Source organism: Vulpes vulpes, chromosome 5 (genome assembly GCF_048418805.1).
Source record: "Vulpes vulpes isolate BD-2025 chromosome 5, VulVul3, whole genome shotgun sequence".
Lineage (NCBI taxonomy): Eukaryota > Metazoa > Chordata > Mammalia > Carnivora > Canidae > Vulpes > Vulpes vulpes.
This window is the reverse complement of record NC_132784.1, coordinates 66,061,453-66,076,847: the sequence shown is the minus strand read 5'-3', so window position 1 is coordinate 66,076,847 and position 15,395 is coordinate 66,061,453. Positions and strand designations below refer to the sequence as shown.

General features: G+C 43.6%; 1 protein-coding gene across 20 annotated transcripts in view; it reads left to right on the top strand.

Moving 5' to 3' along the window:
• The window catches only part of PC (pyruvate carboxylase), a 100,680-nt gene that overhangs the window by 25,113 nt on the left and 60,172 nt on the right, over positions 1-15,395 (top strand). For 8 of the 20 annotated variants that reach the window (XM_026004323.2, XM_072758477.1, XM_072758476.1 and 5 more), the window contains one exon: positions 12,622-12,739. The exons of the other annotated variants lie outside the window; for them this stretch is intronic. The gene's annotated coding sequence lies outside the window, so the exon portion shown is untranslated. The remainder of the gene's footprint in view (positions 1-12,621; positions 12,740-15,395) is intronic. 20 annotated transcript variants of the gene reach the window in all.

Sequence of the window (15,395 nt, the reverse complement as noted above, 5' to 3'; positions counted from 1 at the left end):
TATTTTCATATATGGAACTTGTGCATCCCAGGAATAAATTCCAATAAGGTGGAGTGAATAATCCTTATAATATGCTGCTGAATTCTGTTTGTTGGTTTTGTTTTGTTTTGTTTTTTGAGGGTTTTTGTTTGTATCAGTGTCCCTAAGGGATATTGATCTAGTTTTCTTATAGGTGTCTTTATCTGGTTTTTGTATCGAGGTTCTGTTGGCCTCATAGAATGAGTTAGGAAATGCTCTCTCCTCTTCAATTTTTGTAAAAATTTGAGAAGAAAAAAAAAAAAAAAGTTTGAGAAGGATTGGTATTAGTTCATCTTTAAATACTTGGTAGAATTCACCAGTGAAGCCATCAGGTCCAGGGCTTTTCTTTGTTGGGAAACTTTGATTAATGATTCAGTCTCTTTACTAGTCACAGATACTCCAGATTTTTCTATTTCTTCATGATTTAGTCTTGGTAGGTTTTGTGTTTCTAGGAATGTGTCCATTTTATTTAGGGTATCCAATTTGTCATGTATAATTGTTTATAGTTATTACATAGCCCTTTTTATTTCTGTAGAATCAGTAGAATATCCCCACTTTTATTTCTCATTTTAGTAATTTGGGTCTTTTCTCTTTTTGTCTTAGTCTATCTAGTTACCCTTTCATCAATTTTGTGAATCTAAGAATTAACTTTTGATTTTTAAAAATTTTTTCTATTCTCTATTCCATTTATCTCTGTTCTTAATTTTTATTATTTCCTTCCTTCTACTGAGTTTAGTTTGTTCTTTTTCTAGTTCCTTAAGTTGTAAAATTAGGTTGTTGATTTGAGTTCTTTCTCTTTTTTTTCTTTCTTTCTTTCTTTCTTTCTTTCTTTCTTTCTTTCTTTCTTTCTTCTGTCTTTCTTTCTTTCTTTCTTTCTTTCTTTCTTTCTTCTATTTTCTTTTTTTCTTTTTCTTTCTTTCTTCCTCTCCTCTCCTCCCCTCCCCCTTGTGATTTCTTCTTTGGTCCATTGGTGATTTAAAAATGTGTTGTTAAATTTCACAAATTTCTGAATTTTCCTTTTCCTTTTATTGATTTCTAACTTTATCCCATTGTGATCAGAGAAGATATTTGGATGATAGCTATCTTTTTAATCAGAATTTAATTTGTGGCCTAATGTATGATCTCTCCTGGAAAATGTCCATGTGCACTTGAGAAGAATGTGTATTCTGTTGTTGGGTAGTATTCTATATATGTTAGATCTAGTTGGTTTATTATGTTCTCTAAGTCCTCTTCTGTCTGGTTGTTCTATCCATTATTTTGAGGGGTATTGAAGTTTCCAACTATTAGTGTAGAACTGTTTATTTCTCTCTTCAATTTTGTCAGTTGATGATCAATTGTATTTATAATTGTTATATTTTCTTGCTGTGTTGAATCCTTTGTTAATATATATTTGTCTCTTGTGATGTTTTTAATTTAGAATCTATTTTGTTCGATACTAGTATGGCCACCCTGCTAATAGTAACCTTTTGGTTACTATTTGCACAGAGTATCTTTCTCCATCCTGTCACTTTGAGCCAGTTTGTGTCTTTGGATTTCAGGTAATTCTCTTGTAGACAATGTGTTTTCAATCCATTATGCCAATCTATGTCTTTTGTTTGCAGAGTTTACTCCATTTACATTTAAAGAAATTACTGATAAGGAAGGACTTACTTCTGTCATTGTGTTGTTTTCTATATGCCCTGTAGTTTTTTGTCCTTTATTTAACTGCATTATTTTTCTTTTGTGTTCAGTTGATTTTTTTTGTAGTGAAATGTTTAAATCTTTTCTCATTTCTATATTTTGTGTGTATTCTATAGCTTTTTCTTTATAGTTACTATGAGGATTACTTTTAATGTCCTAAAGTTATAACAGTCTAATTTTCACTTGTACCATTTTAACTTAAATAATATACAGACTGCCCTTTTATAGCTCTGTCCCCACTCTTTTCAGTTGTTGATATTACAAGACTATATCTTTGTATGTTGTGTGCCCCAAAATATAAACTAATAATTCTTTTAAATGCATTAGTTTTCTTTTTTTTTTAATTTTTTAAAAAAATTTATTTATGATAGTCACAGAGAGAGAGAGAGAGAGAGAGGCAGAGACACAGGCAGAGGGAGAAGCAGGCTCCATGCACTGGGAGCCCGATGTGGGACTCGATCCCAGGTCTCCAGGATCGCGCCCTGGGCCAAAGGCAGGCGCCAAACTGCTGCGCCACCCAGGGATCCCCATGCATTAGTTTTCTAAATTATGTAGAGAAGATTTGAAGTTATAAATTAAAGTTGTAGTAATACTAGTGTTTACACTAGTAATTGTTTTTTTCTTCAAATATTTAAGTCTCTTAAATAATGTAGAAAACAAAAAGTATAATCATAAAGCATTGTTGCAATAATACTAGCTTTTATAATTGCCCATGTAATTACCTTTATTGAGATCTTTATTTCTGTGCGTGGCTTTGAATTACTATCTAGTACCTATTCATATAATTTTGCATGATTTCCTTGAACGTATCTTGCAGGGCAAGATTCCCTGTCCCCTTTTGTTTGGATACCTTAATTTCTTCCTCACTTTTGAAGGACAGTTTTGCTAGATACTGGATTTGTGGTTGATAGTTTTTTTTTTTTTCCTAAAGATTTTATTTATTTGGGGATCCCTGGGTGGCGCAGCGGTTTGGCGCCTGCCTTTGGCCCAGGGCGCGATCCTGGAGACCCGGGATCGAATCCCATGTTGGGCTCCCGGTGCATGGAGCCTGCTTCTCCCTCTGCCTGTGTCTCTGCCTCCCTCTCTCTCTCTGTGTGACTATCATAAATAAATAAAAATTAAAAAAAAAGATTTTATTTATTTATTCATAGAGACACAGCTAGAGAGAGAGAGGCAGAGACACAGGCAGAGGGAGAGGCAGGCATCATGCAGAGAGCCCAACGTGGGACTTGATCCAGGGTCTCCAGGATCATGCCCTGGGCTGCAGGCGGCATTAAACCGCTGTGCCACCGGGGCTGCCCATGATAGTTTTTTTTTTTTTCTTTTAGCACTTTGAATATATTGCCTCACTGCTTTTTGGCCTCCAATATTTCTGATGACAAATCTGCTAAATATCTTGTTGAAGATCCCTGTTTGTGACAATTTGCTTCTCGCTGTTTTCAAGATTCTCTTTGATTTTGTCCTTTGAAAATTTGATTATAAGGTGTCTTTGTGTGAATCTCTTTTTAAAAATTTTTATGTTTTAGATTAAACTAATTAATTTATTAAATTTTATGTTATCTGTGTGGGTCTCTTGGACTTCATATTCCTTGGGATTTGTTAAGCTTCTTGGATGCTTATATTCATGGTTTTCATCAAATTTGGGATTATTCCTTTTTTGCGGGGGGGAGGGGATTATTTCTTCAGATATTCTCTCTTTTCCTTTTGGGCTCCTACAGTACGTATATTGGTGTGCTTGACAACCCTACAGTAGCCTTCCTTATGCTCTGTTTGTTCACTTTTCTTTAGTCATTTTTCTTTCTTTCCTCACATTTGGTAATTTCCATTGTCTTGTCTTCAAGTTCATGGATTCTTTCTTCTGCCTCCTCAAATCTGCCTTTGAATTGCTGTAGTGAATTTCTCATTTCAGGTATTGTAGTTTTCAGCTTTAGAATTTCTTTTTTTTAAGATTTTATTTATTTATTCATGAGAGACATAGAGAGGCAGAGACATAGGCAGAGGGAGAAGCAGGTTTCTCTCTCTGGGGAGCCTGATGGGGGACTTGATTCCAGGATCTGGGGATCACAACCTGAGCCAAACACTGAGCCACTCAGGTGTCCCTCAACTTTAGAATTTCTTTTTTATTTCTTTTTAGTTTTTTTTTTTTATATCTTTATTGATTTTTCCACATAATTCTCTTGACCTTTTCCATATCTCTCTTTAGTTCTTTGAAAATCTTTGACAGTTGTTTTAAAGTTTTTATCTAGTAGATCTGCATTAGGTTTTTCTCAGGGACAGTTTATATTTTTTCCTTTGAATGGACCATACTTTTCCGTTTCTTTGTACACCTCCTGATTTTTTTGTTGCTGACCACTGAGCATTTGATTCCAAAAGTGTGAAACTCCATCTTAGGGTTTGCTCTTTTTGTTTGTTGTTTTTAAAAATGATTATTGTAGGCTGCCTCTGCCAAGGATCAGCCTGAGGTGTATGTGTAAGGTCTTTTTAGGTGTTTTCTGTGCATCTTCCCAGAGCGCATAGTCACTTTCCAATTTCGCATATGCAGTTGTACATGTTCTCAAAATCCCCCAGCAGTCACTTCAACTGGAGGGTGAGGGGGCTTGCAACCGTGGAGGGAAGCACAGCAACCATGGCTTCTCACCTCTGTGATCAGAAGCAGCAATTTATGATCAGAGCACAGATGATCAGTATTTGAAAGTCAAGGTCCTTTTTGCCCTGGCTCCCACATATTGGGTGCATCCTGTTCTAGGAACATGTGCCTGCCTTGTGGCTAGGAGGTGGGGCTACACAGAGGCTATTGTGCTAAAAGCCAAAATAGACAGGAATTAACTGCAGCTTACCCCCCAAGACTTCCCATGGAAATTGCAGACTTCAGACTTCAACAGACTCCAGTAGACTCCAGAATTCCAAAATAGTTACTTCAGAAGATTCTACCAGTGTAGTTGTCTAGGAGGGAAGTCAGATTCCTGATATTTCATACTCTGCCATCTTCCCAGCATCCTCCTACTTATTATTTTGTATACATACAGATTATCATCTTTTTGTAGTACTTTACCATCTCCAATGTACTTTCATACGTGACTTCATTCAGTGACTACTTTGCCTACACATTTTGGAGGATGAACTTCTTTTTTCTTTTTTTTTAAGATTTGATTTATTCATGAGAGACACAGAGAGGCAGAGACAAAGGCAGAGTGAGAAGCAGGCTCCCCGTGAAGAGTCCGATGTGGGACTCAATCACTCCCCAAGCCAAAGGCAGACGCTCAACTACTGAGTCACCCAGGTACCCCTGGGAGGATGAACCTCTTCAGTGGTTCTGCCCCTGCTCCTGGGTCTTTGTTCTCTTTAGTCCCTTTTATCTGCCTGTCGTGTTATGCTCATCACACACCATTAGTGTGTTGTCTGGGCCTCTTTCTTTCTTTCTTAGTCATTATTTATTTGTTCATGAGAGACACGGAGAGAGGCAGAGACATAGGCAGAGGGAGAAGCAGGCTCCCTGTGGGGAGCCCAATACAGGATTCAATCCCAGGACCCCGGGACACACTCAAGCCAAAGGCAGACTCTCAACCACTGAGCCACCCAGGGATAGGGTGGCCCTGTCTGGGCCAGTTTAGACATAAATTCTTCTATGTGTTTTTATTGTCTTAGATTTTCTTCCCTTCCTTTTCCTTCACGTGAATTTCTCCTATTCTTTACATATTTTTCTTTTTTCTCTTAGTCTTGATTCTTTAAACATTGCTTGTTTCCCGTGGTCTGATTTCCTGCCTTTATTACCACTCTCTAACCTTCAGTAGGTTCGACTTCATCTAGCCCTTCCAAGTAGGGAGAGTAAAACCCAAAGTTAGCCCTCTAAATTCTGTTTTTGTTTTTGTTTTTTTAAGATTTTATTTGAGAAGAGAGAGCAAGAGAGAGTGTGCACATGAGTAGGAGGAGAAGCAGATTCCCCACTGACCTGGGAGTCCGATGCGGGGCTTGATCCCAGGACTCTGGGATCATGACCTGAGGTGAAGGCAGACACCTAACCCCTGAGCCACCTGGGTGCCCTTTTGTTCTTTTCTTTTTTGCATGAGAAAACGAACTTTTACAGGAAGCATGTTGTGTATTGGGGGCTAAGTGCTTGTCTGCTTGTCGTTCTCCTTGTCCCATTTAACTTTACAGCAGTGTGTTTTACTATAGGATTCAAAAGGTCAATTTATAGAGTTTTCCATTGATTATCTATAATCTCCCTTCTATTGGTCTATGAAGACAGGAAGGAGTACATTCAGTTAGGTGGATTTCTGACCCTGCAGCTAAGTGCTTCATGTATATAGATTGTCAACAGTGACTTTCAAATTTCTGCAGCTTTCTTCTGCCATCTATCACATTTCTGGGCTGCTGTTACCTTCCATATCAGAGCATAGGAATGAAGAGGAGTCCAGTGGTGTGACTGGGAGTCAAGCTCTGGAGTCTAGACTATTGGGTTCAAGTCCCTGACTAATTAAAGCATAACTAGGGAGGCCAGCCTGGATGATTAAAAATTATATATTTAAACAGTCACATATGCATGAATGTTCATAGCAGCATTATTCGTAACAGCCGAAAAGTAGAAACAACCCAAATTTTATCAACTGATAGATAAAATATGGTATATCCATGAAACGGAATGTTATTCAGCCATAAAAAGGAATGATACATGCTGCAGCATGGATGAGCCTTGAAAACTTTAGACTCCGTGAAAGAAGCTTGTGCTAAAGGCTATGTAGTATATGGACTTTATAGGAAATGTCCAAGTAGGCAAAGTCATAGAAGCAAGGTAGATTGATAGTTGCTAAGGCCGAGGTGGGGGTGGGGGGATGAGGGAGTGGGGAGTGACTGTTAATAGTACTGGGTTTCTGGGGTGACTGGGTGGCTCAGTCAATTAAGCATCTGACTCTTGGTTTTTGCCCAGGTCATGATCTCATGGATCATGGGATTGATCCCCGTGTCAGGCTCTGCTCTGGGTGTGGAGCCTGCTTAGGATTCTCTCTCTCCCTCTGTCTCTGCCCCTCCCCCTGTGCCTCTCCCTCAAATAAATAATTAAATCTTTAAAAAAAATCATACTGGGTTTCTTTTTGGGGAGAGAAAAATGTTCTGGATTAGTGGTGATGACTGCACAACATTGTGAAGTACTAAAATCCACTGAATTGTGCACTTTAAAATACTAAAATGATGGGGAAAAACCTAAAAAAAAAAAGTAAAGTTGTAGACTGAAGGCTTAATGTTAGATTTTCTTCTACTCCTTGTCAGCGCACCTATACACTTTGTATATACTTGTAACCACTATGTGTATGTTTTTTAGGCCCACGTGCCAAACATGTCTAATTGATCATGTACCTAGTCCCTGGGCCTATCAATTTACCATGATTTGATCATTTAAAAAAAATTCTGCTTCCTACACTATGCCAGGCCTTTCAGAGGTACTCTAGAAACATTTGTAAAATTGCTTATGCTTGCCATTCCCATTTCATTAGTGTGGGCAATTGCAGATTGGCTATAATTACCTTTTGTTCAAGATTGTTTCAAAAAAGATAATATCTCTTAAATTATGTGCCCTTCAGTAGGAGCTTTACATTTTACATTTGTGAGCTATGTATATATTTTTTCCAGAGAGAATATAGTGTGCTTGGCTTTTTTTTTTTTTTTAAGATTTTATTTATTTATTCCTGAGAAACACAGAGAGAGAGGCAGAGACACAGGCAGAGGGAGAAGCAGACTCCTCACAGGGAGCCTGATGTGGGATTTGATCCTGAGACCCCAGGGTCACACCCTGAACTGAAGGCAGACGCTCAACCACTGAGCCACCCAGGTGTCCCATGTGCTTGGCTTTTCTGATCACAAAGGTAATATTTGGTAATTGTAAGTAAGATTCAGATAATGGTCTTCCCTGAACTGTGGCCTTTAGCTTTTAGGAGCCTCCAGACAATTCCAAATCTGCAAAGGAGCTTCTTCTTTTTATTTAATCTTGCTGCCCTGTCATTCTTTTTATTATATTCTCTGCATCTTGAATTAGTTTGGCTTCGATCACTTCTTTCCACATAGCTTCTTAGACACCTTCTCTGAGATAGGAGCCTAGGATGCCATTGTCCTTTTGTCCAAGGATCATGTCTGTCTTGTTTGCAAATAGGAAGAAAGAATAAATAGTGTTCGCCATTTGTTCTGCCAAGTCAACACCTCCTTAATTCCTAACTTTTCTCTCTTTCTTTTTCTCTCTTTTGGCCTCATGATTTTCTGAATCTTGACACAGTGTGCTTTTCTGTGACCCATTTAAAACCTTCCTCTATGACATGGCTCTTTTGTGGAAAGGAAGTGGTAGACTTCTAAGACTTCTTCCTTTCCCTTTGTGTGTGGCAGAGATGTTCACTAGGCTGCCTTCTTGCTGCTCAGTGGTATCTGGTCCCTTTTCTCTGCTGCATTCATGGCTCAGCAACCTTGAGTGAGGGGAGACATGGCAGTAGTGATAGGCTACTGTCTACTTACGAAGCTAATGTTACTGACTTGTACCTTGCTTTTCTCTTGGGAGTTATTTTCCCATGAGGATGTTTGCATACTCCTTGTGTCCTTCTTTGAAACCCCCTTTATAGCTAACAGCAAACTTGGGCAGGACAGTTCATCAGGGAGAAGGTATATAGGCCAAAAGTAACAGGCCTTCTCAGTGATGGACAGGCCAGTGGCCCTCAGCTCCCGTGGACAGCAAACAACTCATGCACATGTCACCCGCAGCCATGAAGGGATGTGGATCAGAGATAAGAAAGCACAGGATAAGCAGGCACTCCTTCCTGGAGTTATGGATGCACATCCAGCAGAGCTGGTGGCTACTGTTTTTCCTAGTTGACGCTAGGAAGACTGAAAGAATTTTTTATCTTAGGTTGAGGAAGGAGATTGTTGAATGAAAGTACATCTGTCTGTAGCTGTTTCTTTATCTTTCTTGTCATTATTCTGTTTATTTAGATTTGAAGCACCTCTCCACTCTGATTTAAATTAGGACTGTCGGAAATCCCCTTACTTTTTCAGAAAGTCTATTCTGTGACTGTAGACTGTAGATGCTGGGTGGGCTTTATGCAGACAAAGGACCCACAGCTTCATTCACAAGCACAGAGGAATTGTAATGAGGAAGATGCTGAGTCTCCTTTTTGCTGTGTAACTGAGCTGGGGGCTAGGGAAGGAGCCCCTTTGTGAATCATGTAGGGGGTAGGCAGCTTTCTCTTTGTAGAGCCTTGTCAGTCTGAAATTCTCAGGGAGCGTTCCAAAGTGTGGGAAAAATGAGAGGAGAGTTCTTGGGTGGTTTTGTATCTGCTGGTTGATTCCCCACCTCCCTCATTTAAAACTAAATGTATATAATAGAGATCAATAGCAAAGTCATAACGGCAGCTACATTTATTCTGCTCCACTGTGGTCTCTTCTGGAGGTCAAAAGCGTTACCTTGAGGAAACTGAGACTCCTGAGAGTGATCTACTTGCCCCAAGTAGTCCAGGGATGGAGCAGCAGAGACTCTTCTCTCTGCCCTAACATCCAAACCGTGCCCCTGGCCCTGCTGCTGTACTGCTGCCAACAGAACAAGACAGAACCCTCTGCGAGAAGGCCGTGCATTCACTCATTTCTTTGGCCTGGGTTTTCTCTTTGTCCATTTCTGTGGTGTCCTTTGCAAAGCTTTCCTTCCTTTTATTTTTCCTCCACTGCTGGCATCTGACATGATGCCCAGGGTGTGGAAGCAGGATTCTTTGCTCAGAACATCTTGGTTCATCTCTGTTTGACAAAATTTTCCTTGGCCTCTGTTTCATTTTTCTTCGATTTCCTCTGTACAATACTGCTGCTTTAGGCTGTAGTGAAGAAAAAGATAAGCCTGCCCAAAGATTTGAAGAGATGTAAAGGAGGAGGTTTTTTTTAGCGAATAGTTGAGTGTGTAGCAAGGTTGTTGCCACACTTCTTGATGCCCTAGTGAGAGGGCGTTGTCTTCCTTATGATACAGTGGAGGCACGTGTATGAGTGGATGCAATTGGGGGCAGTCAAGCCACCGACCCAGTAAGGCATCTTGTGTTGGCCACCCTGCATCACATTTCTCTGCACTGAACAAATGTGAGTCTAGGCCCAAATGCCATTCCCTCAGGAGGTCATAGTTCTTCTGTGTGGAGGGAAGAGATTCCCAGGTAAGGCTGCTTGGAGGAGGGCACAGTGAAGATGGAGGGGTGCTTTTGAGAGCCTGGAGTTGACAGGAAACCATTGCCGAGAGTTGGCCATTTGTACTTTCTGAAGCTGCAACAGGTTTCTGGAAGACAGGCCAAACATTTCACCTGGTCTAGGTACACGCCATTTCTCTTGTCTCCTGTATTTCTTCCAGCCTCATATGGCAAGTTCTGGAGCCAATGGCCCTATGGATGAATAGCTTGGCACCTTTCTTCAGGGTGTCTGCTGTGACAGCTGAGGTCTGTCTTGTTGGCGTGTGGAATCTGAGAACACATCTCCCTGGCTTCCCCCTTCTCCCTTCCCCCTCCTTCTATGCCCCAATTAGAGGCATGACATATTCTGGGTCCATGGTAAAGTAATCCTCTTTGCTCCATTTTACTTGCATAAGCACCATCTCTCTGCCTCTGCTACTCTGAGTACTCCAGATCGAACCAGCATTATTCTGAATCCATTCATCCACATATACATTTGATGAGCATTTGGTGTCAGGCATTGTGGTAACCGGCATTCTCAAGGTTGTATCTGACATATCAAACATTATCTTGCAGAAGTTTGGGTCACTGATGTGCCTTTGACCTGATGCCTGTTTTATACATTTTTTTAAGTATTTTTTTTTTTTTTTTATGATAGTCACAGAGAGAGAGAGAGAGAGAGAGAGAGGCAGAGACATAGGCAGAGGGAGAAGCAGGCTCCATGCACCGGGAGCCCGACGTGGGATTCGATCCCGGGTCTCCAGGATTGCGCCCTGGGCCAAAGGCAGGTGCTAAACCACTGCGCCACCCAGGGATCCCCCTGATGCCTGTTTTATAAACTCATGTTCCTCCTGAGTAATACGGTATCTCTTCCCCAAGGAGTTGAGGCCTAGATTTTGATTCTGACCTCATTCAGAGGGGGAGCCTGGGCCAGGCCCCTTACTGCCAGGCCTCATTTTTGTCTCAGCATTGGGAGTTAGAGCCCCCTCTCCCTCTTTTTCTATTTGTTTGCTATTCCTAGCACAGATCCTCGGGATTGGCCCATTCATTGCCTCTGGCCTAGAGCCTATTCCAGTGTTGTCACTACCCTGATCCTCCACCCTTTCCCTGGAAGCAATAGCTTCTGTTCCTTCACAGCTTGTCAGCAACTGGAGATCTCAGGGGAGCCTCTGATAGCACACAGGAAGCCTCTCCCTCAAGTTCCGAAAAGATGCTCTTTAAGGATGTGAGTGAAGGGGGAATTTGAAAATAGAAAAGTTTTCTTCATTCATTTTACCCTTTGAGACCAACCTGATGGCTTGAGACATGGCTTGAGGCAGTCCCCTTGGGCCCATGGTGCCAGGACTGAGTCTTTTCCAGGGTTTCTCCTGAAACCCTCTGGCTTATGTGGGCACTGAAGGCTCATATGGGCCTGTAGGCTTGTGGGGCTTGGTCTGTCTCCTCCCTGAGCTCCCACGTTAGAGGCACTTCTGGATAGAGTAATCTTCAGAAAGAAGACAGAAGTGTTGCAGGCTTCCACTCGAGTGGGGCTCTGCTTTGAGGCTAGGGTGAACAGAACATCCGGAGGCTTAGAGGGTGGAGAAACATTTTATTCATTCTATTTATTTATTCCTTCACCTCTCATCTTTCCACCCACACCCCCCAAAAGAGACATTAAAAGTAGACATGAGGGATGCCTGGGTGGCTCAGCAGTTGAGCGTCTGCCTTTGGCTCAGGGTGTGATCCCGGGTCCAGGGATTGAGTCCCACATCGGGCTGCCTGTGAGGAGCCTGCTTCTCCCTCTGCCTGTGTCTCTGCCTATCTCTGTGTCTCTCATGAATAAATAAATAAAAATAAAAAATCTAAAAAATAAAAAATAATAAAAATAATAAAAGTAGACATGAGGCTTGGTGGTTTGCTCACCTCCCTTCTGCAGGAGCTGCCAGTAGAAACGAATTCTGATTGCCTTCACGTGACTTTTCCTTTAATGCAAAATGATTTAGGAGGAGGAAAGAGGATTTCATTTGTTTCCCTTACCACCTAGAGAGCTCACAGGCTGCTGCCTGGAAAGGGACTTGGGCATTTTGAGTCAAGGTTTTGCAGTGGATGGGGGGTGTTCCAGAGGGATAAAAACATGTATAACTTAGAGAGCTGAGAGGATTCCAGTTTCTTCCCTTCTAGTAGCTGGAGGCCCTCCTGGGCCTTCCAGAGACCTTTGCCACAGCCTTCTGTTGGCTGTGTGTGCCGCTGTCCCAGGCCATCCACGTCTAGGCAAAAAATAATCTCTGTCTTTTTACACAAGAATGAACAGTTTTTGAGGCCCTTTCCCCTCTTTGGTGACTTACATCCGTCTCAGCAGTTGACATGCATTTATTTAGGTGTTAGATTACTCTAAGCTGGGACACCTGGGTGGCTCAGCGGTTGAGCATCTGCCTTTGGCTCAGGGCATGATCCCGGAGTCCTGGGATCGAGTCCCCCATTGGCTCCTGCAGGGAGCCTGCCTGCCTCTCCCTCTACCTTTCTTTCTCTCTCTGTCTCTCATGAATAAATAAATAAATCTCAAAAAAAAAAAAAAAGATTAAGCTTAGGCCTAGCTAAGGCAAACACATAGCAGACACAGCTTGAGAGCAATGTACACACAACAGACACATTAGCTGCTATAACCTACAATCAGCCCTCCAGGCCTGGTTCCAGTTTTCCCTAGAGCTTAGTTGTGGAATTTCAGATTTGACCTCTTTTCTTAGCTTATCAATTCTCCTTATCCTTCTTATCCCAGGCAGGTGAAGGCCAACTCAGGAAACCCGCACGGCAAGCACAGCACGCTCACCTATGTTCTGAGGGGGCCGGGGGCTCCAATATGCAGATGGTCACAAAGAACCAGGCCTGGGACCCAGGTATTCTGCCACCAAATCCCCTGGAGAGTCTGCAATGCTAGGTTTCTCCCTTAAGTGCTTATTACTTCCACAGAGATTTACCCAGTGCCTGCTTGGTTTCCTGTTTGGCTAGGTTTGGGATGCCAAGATGAATAATCTGTGGTCTTGGGCCTGGCAGTGGGGTGAGTTCCTTGCTGCATCCAGCTAACCATGTCACTCAGGAGGTAGGGCTCTATTTCACCTTGTGAGGAACACGGACCACACATAGAAAACTGCTTGGCAACAAGCAGAATAGGCCTCTGTCCATAGCCGTGAACCTGGCCTGCCCATTGCTAAGAGGAGATAGTGGGCTGGGCTGAATGGTCCTTGGTCTCTGTAGTCACTGGACATGGCCTCACTGGTCACGTGGTCTGCAGCTGGTGCTCACCTTCAGGGCCACTGTGTAGCTGAGAGAGACTTGCAAGCACCCCCAACTAATTATTGAGTACTCATGTTATGAGCCTCATGCTACCTGTTGGAGACACACAACAGGGAACCAGAAGGATGAAGGCCTGGTTGCCTGGCATCAGAGCAGATCGGCAGAAAGCCAGTGACTGTTTAATTACAGCTGTGATAAGTCCTAGGAAGAAAAGCGTGGTGGGGAAGGGGAGCACCGTAACTGGGCGGGCCGCCACGTGGTTATCTGCCTACACAGCAGGCAGTTTTTAGGGACTCCAGCTCAACTCTCCGTCAACTGGAGGGGAGGGTGGGAGGAGCTGTGGCAGCCACTGTGCTCCCCTCACCTGCCCTGAGTCCCTAGCTAAGATTAGGTTCCTGGGGCTACCTGCAGACCTGGTGAGCCCCTTTCCACTGGTGTGGCCTAGGACCTCTGGTGACACTACTCTTGACCAGCCCCTGTGGGGTCACTGAGGTGATGGCAGAAATGCCCTTGGGGGCCAGGATCTGTTTCAAGTTGAATTAAATGCTTTCTTGCCTGGCAGCAGATCATCAGTTTGTGGATACGGGCTGCTTTCCTCACATTTATTGAGCATGTACTGTGGCCCAGGCTCAGCAGTCCTCTCCACAGAGAATTCAAGTCTTCTTAGGTTCTACTTCCTGGCCTCTTACCTGTTGCCCTCACTGAAAGAGCTGGGCAGGGATGAGTGCAGGGCGGGGAGATTGAGCCATATCTGGGTCGCCCGGGTGCTTGGTGGCTGGGAGACAAGCAGCACCCCAGCTCCAAGTTCCTAGCCTTTTCTTGAAGGCAGTCCTTTAACCCTTCAAGCCCACCACTGTGGCTGCATCCAAGAGTTGTTGCCACCTTTAGGCCAGGCATGTGTGGTCCGCAGGGGGCCCCACGTGTGGGGTACCTCCCTGTGAGTCTTCTGTATCCCCCTCCAGTGCCGTTCTTGCTGGCCATTCCTAACCCTGGGTGGGATCCACATCGCCCCTCTGGGATGCTCTCAACTCTGCCTTGTACAGGGACAACCAGATGTCCTAAGAGGTTGTTCCGGGGTCCCATGTCTGGGCCCAGTTCCAGGAGGGTGGCCCTACTGGTGGTCATAGTATTTCTTTTGTAGGATCATGTGAGATTGGGCCAGCCAGATGGTGCTGACGGTGCTAAGCATGAGTGACTCAAGTTTTTTATATAGATGAGGTTATCCCCCTAAAATAGTTGCCAGGGGCCCCCCACATCCTAGGGGCAGACCTGCCCCAGGACTACCCACTGGGCACTCCAGCTCTGCTTAACAGCTCTTGGCTTATACCAGACACCAGGATAAGGGCCTATTGTTAGTCTCTGGGGGCCTGAATGGCACTTTGTTTTCTGCATTTGAACTCTCAGGCCCTGGCTTTTCTGCTGCTGCTGTTGCAACCATCACATCTTGGATGAGAAATCCATTCCCACTCTGACTTCACATAGTTCTACTGAATATCCTGGGAGGATAGGGCTTTGAGCCAACGTGGGGTCTTGTGTTAGTTGCTGTAGGATGGGAGCTGAGAACAGAGGTGCTGAGAGCAGGGGCCTTCCCTACCAGCAGACTTGAGCTGTGGCAGAAGGACAAGTGGGGAGACCTCCCCTCCCCCTTTGTTCACACTGAACCAAGGAGCTAGTTGGCAGGGATCTAGGCCGGCCCTGACTTGGCAGGAAGGGAATGTAGTAGGAATGTGGGGCAAGCCGGGGCTGGGGATGGCTGGGCCACAGGAGAGGATGGGGTTTGCAGCTCTCCTTTCTTTTAGCCTTCTTGCTCTCCTCCAACTTGCATAAGTTTACCACTTTGCCCTCTTTGGTGTGGAAACGGGAGAACCATCCCAGGAATTGAAGGTGCCCCTTTTATGTTGAGGTCAAAGGAATGGAAAGGTGGAGTGGGGTCAGAGAGCGAAAAGACAGGGAGCTTGTTTGTAAGATTTTGAAACCACAGCAAGCCATCTTTTCTGCACAAACTCCTGGGCCCTTTCAGACTGTCAGTTAAAGGGCATTGAGTCAGCCTCCTGCCCTGACTCAGAACAGGGGTCATGTCTCATTTTCTGCTCACCCCTGACGCCTCTCCTTACGTCACCACGTGAAGAAGTCTGTTATATTTTAAAGGTTTTCCTTTCTCCCAGTCTGCAGGGAGTGGTCTCCTAGACAAATATCTCTTCAAGTGGGGTCCTTAAAACCCTTTCAAGGGAGTCCCCGAGTCAGAATAATTTTCATAAT